This window comes from Octodon degus, unplaced genomic scaffold (assembly GCF_000260255.1).
Source record: "Octodon degus isolate 3935 unplaced genomic scaffold, OctDeg1.0 scaffold00152, whole genome shotgun sequence".
Taxonomy (NCBI): domain Eukaryota; kingdom Metazoa; phylum Chordata; class Mammalia; order Rodentia; family Octodontidae; genus Octodon; species Octodon degus.
The window spans coordinates 5,389,810-5,396,891 of NW_004524728.1; positions in this window are offsets into that span (position 1 = coordinate 5,389,810).

The window sequence follows — 7,082 nt, forward strand, 5'->3', positions numbered from 1 at the left end:
TTCCCTTCCCTTCCCTTCCCTTCCCTTCCCTTCCCTTCTGTTATAGTTTGTGTGTATTTGTCCCCCCAAAGCTCATTCAATCACTGAGGCACATTTCTACAGTTTGTGATTAATTCATGATCCAAGGCTGGGATTATGGGTCTAAGTGCTGCTGGGATTATGGGTGTGTGTGCTACATCCATCTTGGGGAAGATAGCCTGAATGTAACTTGAGAGAGACAGAGAGACAGACTTGCTCTCTGTAGCTATTGTAGCCTCTACTCCTCCTTTTGCTCTCTGCTCTTTGCCATCTCGATGAAAGGTTGTTCTCAGTCCTGTGCCACTCTGCCTTGGAGCCAGCTGAGTATGGACCAAAACCTCCAGTAACTGTGAGCTAAATAAGCCTTTCCTTCCTTCATATTGAGTGTTGAGTATTTGTCCCAGCAACCAGAGAAGAGCAACTAAGAGAAGAGCAACTTTCCCTCCCCTTCCCTGCCCCTTTCCTTTCCTTCCTTTCCTCCTTGCTCTTCCCTCCCCTCCTTTTTCCTCTGCTACTGCCTCTTCCTCATCTTCCTCCCCCTCTTCTGCCACTACTACTACTTCTCCTTTTCTCTCTGTCTCTGTCTCTGTCTCTGTCTCTCTCTCTCTCTCTCTCTCTCTCTCTCTCTCTCTCTCTCTCTCTCTCTCTCTCCTCTTTTAGGCTGAGAATAGAACCCAGGGTCTCATCCATGTTAAGGAAGCCCTCTAGCATTGAGCTATACTCTCAACTCTTCTGTTCTCTGGAAGATCCTCTATCTACAGTTCTCAAAGCATATGCAAACTCTATAGCAACAACTGTTTCCAAATGAGGCTGACTATATACCTGTCACCTGGTTGGTTGGTTCTACAACTGATTCTGGGATAAGTTCACAGCACTGGATGTGATGTGAGGGCCTTAGAGGAGAACAATGTTATCACTTTCACCTTCCTAATATACCTCACCCATTGTTTGGGCAAAACTTACAGTGGTCCCCTCTTATCAATGGGAATTATGTTCCCATACTCCACGAACACCTGCGATCATGATAGTGCTAACAAGTATGCTTTATCCCGTGTGCCTGCAGCATTGCCACATGGGAGCACAATTACTCCATCCTTCTATGTTTTTGTGTCTCCTTTACATCAGAACTTTTGTGCTTTGGGGACATGATTAAATAAAATGGCAATGACTTGAATGCAAACACTGATACATGACATTTGAGATGAACACTGTGATTAATAAGTGAGTAGCATGTATAGTGTGGATACCCTGGATGAAAGGATAAGATGGGATATGACAGGATGATGACAGGATGATGACATTTTCATCATATTTCTCAGAACAGTATTCAATTTAAAACTTATGAATTTCTTAATTTTATAATTTTCCACTTAATATTTTTCAAACTATGGCTAACTATACGTAGCTGAAACTTTGGAAAACAAAAGCATGGATAAATGGGCACCACTCTACTTTGATTTTTAAAAAATAGCTGTAAAAAACTTAGGAAAAAGGACAGTGGCACAAAGAAGTAATTAAACTGTCCCTCAGATCCCCTATAGTAGCTTTTGATGCATTTCTTTCAGTGTTCCTGCACACGTGACTCTTCCGCTCTCCTCTGAAACGACCCTGCCACTTCCCTCACAGAGAGCACGAGGAGCCCTTAAGGTTCTCCTCCCCAGAAAACTGTACTGTTAGCTATTCCTTCTGGACATCCCTCCCTTTAGTCTCAGAGGACTTAAGGTGCCTCTTCCACCATGCTCTTTCCCTTGGTGTATCACACATGCTCTTTTTGAATCCAGGATTCCACTCACCTAGGTGATAGCTTTTCTTCATCTCATTCTTTCATCACTGGTGGGGAACATGAATAAGTCTTCTACCTAGGAGCAGCTTCCACCATTCCTTAGCTCTATTGTCTTACCTGCTGTTCATTTTACTCTTCTTTTAATGAGCAGATTTAAATGCATTTAGAAAAATAAAGACCCAAATTTCTTAGATACTTTTCTTATTGCTGAGACAAAATAGCCGACACACAAAGTTAAAGGAGGAAAGGTTTACTTAGCTCACAGTTTGTAGAGGTTTCAGTCCATAATCAGCTGGCTCCAAGGCAGGGTGGCAGTGTAGGGAGCTGTCCATGGCAGGCAGAAGTAGCAAAGAAACAAGGAGCTGCATCTCTTCCTATCACTTATATCTCATCCAGGCTACTTTGAGCAGCCTCAAAAGGCTCACACCCCTACTCCAGTACCCCTGATGCTAGCATTGCACCATGAGCCAATCCCAGTGTCACATCCACTTTAGATCATCCATCTTTGAAAAAGCCCTACCTATGGTCTCATGAGACTTTAGTGGGTCATAACACAGAAAGACACAACATGTAAATGAAAACTAATTTTTCCTCTTTATATTTAGTGTCTCAGTCCCTGCTATAAAGGTCAATTTAATTATAAATATCTTGTTCTCTCAGAAATAATTATGTACATTAGTAAGTATATAAGGACTCCTTTTACTCCCTCACCCCTTCAAATTACACAGGCTTAAAAAAATAAAGCAATGGAGCTAGGTGTGGGAGGCTCAGGTAGGAAGATCAAAAGTTTGAACCAACCTTGGGTTATTTAATGACTTGGTGAAAGTGTGTCTCAAACTAAAATAGTTTAGAAAGCTCTAAGGATATAGCTTAGTATGAAGCTATATAGTATGAAGACCTATATAGTATGAAGACCCTAGGTTTAGTCACCAGTTGCCATGGAAAAAATAAAACAAACCAAAGCAGAACAGAACAAAAAACAAAAGAAATAAGAACCCCAAGTGCTAGACAAAGTCTAGATTCACTGTTGTGCTTAGGACTTGTAGGTGGGGTGAGGCCTCTCCCATGGGCTCTGGGCAGCCCACTTCCTGCTCCTTCCTTCCACCCCCTCACACTACCAGGCTACTTTCCTTTCCCATCCCTTGGCTCTATCTCCAGAGATCCCATGCCAGTCCCACTGTCCTTGTCCAGTGTCAGTGGCACTGCAGTACACTTGGCTAGTGATTAGGGTGGAGAGCCTTTTCCCTATATGCCATGAAGGTAAGAGAGCTTACCAGAGTGAAGGGTTAGTCACACAGAGATTGTCCATCTGCCCTAGGTTGGAATGCATATGCAGCATACGATGTTGGCCCTGAGGCTGACATATTTGGTGGCTCATGTAGCATAAGCATGAGGTCATGTGGCAAATTTTCCAGTCCCTGTGAGTCTTTATACACACCCCAGGTGTCCCCTTGCTGATATAGGGGAAATAATATAACTCCCAACATGCTTCATGTCAAATACACCAGGTTTTCAAAAAAAATCAAAGAATGAATTCTAAGGAACTGTAGAAATTAAGAGGAGAAAAAATTTATTGAGAGAGATGGCTCTTGGGAGACTGAAAGGGACTTGAAAGTGGGTGGCTAAAGAGTCCACTTCTCAAAGGAAGTTTTATAGAGCAGTCATAAGGTGGGTACACAATCATGAGGTGGGTATAATGTGGGTTGAAACTATCAACTAGTAGGATTGAAAACTATCAACAAGTTGATAGGTTGAAACTATCAACAAATATAGCTGCTTAGGTAATATTGATCCAATGGGGAAGCAGGTCACTGTGGAGAAAAGAACAAGTACCTTTTACTAAAAGATAGATCAAGAAGTCCTGCTCACTCATCTGGGTGTTTGATGTCTATTTAGACTTTATTAGACCAGGCAATAGAAATTTTACTATAATCTTTATTGCTTAGACCTTGGAAGGCACATAGGCCTGGGCATTCTATCTTTATCTAGAGGCCTGGCCTTCAACAGATGCACCTCCAGCCACAGTTGTAATGTGTTCTCATTTTCTGCACTGACTCCCTTGAGGACCTTCCCCTGTTTAAACACCTCTCATAGTTCTATCTAACTTAGCTGTCTAAAATAATGCCTGAGAAAATGGGATGTTAAGCAGAAAACAAAAACAAAAACAAAAAAAAAATCCTCACCATAAGTCAAAAGAAAAACTATGGAAGTATCACTCGAGGGGTCTGAGGAAGTCCTACAAAAGAGGAGATGGAGACCTCAACTCGTTTTCCCCCATGAGGCAGGCAGTTAGCTCATGACTTCTATCACAGGAAAAAAAAAAAAGAATTGCAGTACTCTTGATGTGAGACAGAGATGGGATGATTAGGCAGAATTAGATAGGAAGGGAAAACAGGATCAGATTCCAGTGAGAGTAACTGCTTGGGGACACGTTCTGATGAAGATGTTCAGAATGGCTCCTTAATGAAAAGAAGGGACCTACTGGTTCCATGGGGTGCTGTGCTGTGCTGGGGTCCATTTTAATAATTGGTTCACAGCTCTGGTGAGCTCTAATGAAATCCAAGGTGACCTTAGGTTTTAGGACAATGGCAGAGGACTTCTTAGGCGTCACTGCAAAGGTCCAGAGTGATGTTGGTAAAGATGACAAGCAGGTGTCCCTATAACTCCTGCAATATTGTTAGTTACTCTTGTGATATCTTGAAGAGACATGAGATAGGATAGGTCAATCCAGGCCTAGAAATCTTGTTTTGCCAGTCTTCCCGAACTAACATATTGATATCCAAAGTTTTAAACCCTAAAGAATACAAAAGGAAGGGAAAACTTTTTTCTACTTATACTTATTGGGCATTTGTAGAGTCTACCTCTAGGTCCTTGTTACATTTCACCCCTTGTCTTAGTTTGTAGCATAAACCAGCCTCAGGAGAACAAATGAGTCCAAAGAGGCGAGGCTTGTTCTACAGATATGGATAACCTTGCATAAGTAGGATTGTGTCCTGACGTTGCAGTCTTAATAGTACAGTTTTAAGATTATAATTTTCTTCATCTTATTTCTATTTAAATTTATCTCTTCTATTCCACCTCATAAAAGGAAAAAGTTATTTATTTTACTTTCTTCAGTAGCTCTTTTCCCCTGCTTTCTGAAAAAGGAGCCTATTTTCATCTTGCACTTGGCTCTTCAGACTGTGCAGCCAGCCTTGACTGCAGTCCTCATAAACATGTGCTAACCAGCCTCAACTGGTTTCTCAAGAAAGCCAGTCAGTGTGTGTGTGTTTTGCTAGCCAGCTGTCTTCCTATCATTCACAATGCCCAAATGGCTTCTGTTCTCCCAAGTTTATGCCTCTACTTCCTCCACCTTGGTGTTAGTGAATGAACAGCACTATCTCATTAGAACTTGCCTGCCTCCCCATTCGTCTACCATATCTACCTCAACTTTCTCACCATTTCCTCAAGGAGTAGACACCAAGGTTCTCTGTGCCTTGCAGCCTCTTGTTCCCTGGTCATCTCAGATCCCTGCCTGTACCCCTATTCTGTCTCTTGCTCTTTCTTCCTGCAGTGTGCCATAACATGAGTCAGGAGATTGGGGACTCCCTGCATGGGAGAACTGGCACCCTGGAAAGGGTTGCCAACAGTGGGGGTCTACTTCAAGGAGCAGCATTGTTCAGCTCTAGGTTATGGGTGTTATGAAATATCATGGGTCCAAAGTTTGCATGAATCCTATCGATTTCTACAGAATCTGGAAATTTAGAGGCTTATATGACTTGATAATATTTTAAATTGATAACTGTATTATTCATCTTTCCCATCAGTGAGATACAATGCCTGACACCTAAAACTGAGGGGAGGAGAGGTAATTGGATCATGACTCTAGGAGACTCAACTCATGGTTGCCCCACTCCAAGGAGTGCACAGTGCCAAGCCACAGGGAAGCAGAACACCTAGTTCAGGTGGCAAGGAAGCAAATCAGTATACATGCTAGAGAGGAAGAGGGGGCAAGGCGTTGTGCCCAAGGTCACCCTCCAGGATCCACCCAGGTGCACCCAGGAGTGTGCTCTATCATCACCCTGGGTGGTTGCAGAGCCAATGAAGTTAGCATGATCAAGCCTAGCTCGCAACTTGCCCTGGGTTTACATGCCATTTTATCAGATTTAACTAAACTTTAGTTGGTAGGGGATCTGGTAAGCTATTTTAATTAATTAATTAATTAATTGGTTTTTAAATATATTTAGTACAGGGTCTACAGGGTCTCACTACACAGATTGGACTTTTAGTGTTTCTTCTGTATTCAGCCTCCCAAGTTCTGGGATTATAGGTATGTGCCACCAAGCCCAGTCTCAATCGTCATCTCAGCACATCATCGCCCCACTAGGGGTGGGGCTGGCATGGCATGCTGGGGATTGAAGCCCAGCTGCTGAACTCTGCCTAGGCATGTGCTTTAGTCTGCTGATCTATCTGGCTGGCCCTTGGGAAGCTATTTTTAAAAGTAGGAATAAAATCCATTTCATATTAGAAGGATAAAAGGTATCTTTGAAGGTCTTTGCCTCTTTGGCAGCCCAGCTCCTTGTACCCTTCCTACAGTTTGACAATACGACACACTGTGACTTTTAACTTTCTCAGACTTCCATTCAGGAAATTCATATAATATGAGGCTCCCTGGAAACTGGAGTGCAGGTGTGTGACACCTTTCAACTATTTAGTGATACCTGCAGTAAGCTCAACATTTAGAATAGAGTAACAATGGTGGTCTTGTGGCAAGTATGGACATAGCCATTTCTTTGGAAGCAGGATAAGTTTAGTACCCAGTGCTTAATCTCCATCCTCCTGGAAGCAGAATGGCAGTAACATGTAAGTCTTTACTGAGAAGCCCTGTGTTGCAGTTGGGCATTTTTCTCAGGTCCACAGATTGTGTTTTTTCTGGAGGTTCTGTGAGCTGCCTACTACGTAAAGAAGCTGCTATTTGGCCCTCAGATTACTGGCCAGTACAAGTGTTATCAGTGAATATATTTTCATAGTTCTAAAGACAGCTGCTTAGGGTTTGCCTTGATGGAAAGCATAGAGCCACTATAGAGCATCTGAAAGGTATTAAAAATTCTTCTAATCCCCAGCATGGCAAAAAAAAAAAAAATAATTCTTCTAAGAGTTTGAAAGACATTAGGAAAATTCTAGATAACAGGTGATATGGATTAATATGAGAACTGGTTGAGGGATAAAGAGGACAGAGCAACATAAATGCAGGGTTAGAAAGCAGGAACACTGAAGGGTTTAATGTTATATGACCTCAGGT